Source organism: Cariama cristata, unplaced genomic scaffold (genome assembly GCF_000690535.1).
Source record: "Cariama cristata isolate BGI_N322 unplaced genomic scaffold, ASM69053v1 scaffold757, whole genome shotgun sequence".
NCBI lineage: Eukaryota > Metazoa > Chordata > Aves > Cariamiformes > Cariamidae > Cariama > Cariama cristata.
In genome coordinates, this window is record NW_009626828.1 from 562 (window position 1) to 1069 (window position 508).

Sequence of the window (508 nt, forward strand, 5' to 3'; positions counted from 1 at the left end):
AAAAGAACGTTGGAGGCTGGTTTCTACAGGGAAATCAATAATGGCATCAGCCCTATTCAGACAGTAATCAAAAGGGTGGCTTCCCACCTGATCCTTGAATTCTATATTTTACCTGTAGCTGTGCTTTTCCACTTTTCATGAAAACATTAGTTACTCAGTACTAAAGAGAAATGAATGCACTCAGGAAGGTTTGACACAACTAAACGGTTATTTTGGCAATTGCTGGCCACTTAAAGTCAAAGGGCTCCTAGGGAAAAAAGGTTCCTCTTTCAGGGTAAACCTGTACTGAAGGACTGAGAAGGGAACCAAACAAGAAATGCTTCGGAGAAAAAAGTTGCACGAGGCACACTTCCCACTTATCAAAGCATCCTCATTCAAAGTGAAAACAAAGACCAGAACTTCCACAATTAGCTGGAACTGTCACCAAGGATACAGAAATTGCTAGCGGAGAAGTTCAAGAAGAAGAATCTAACTTCAGCATTTTGGTGTCTTCTATTTTTCTGTTGAT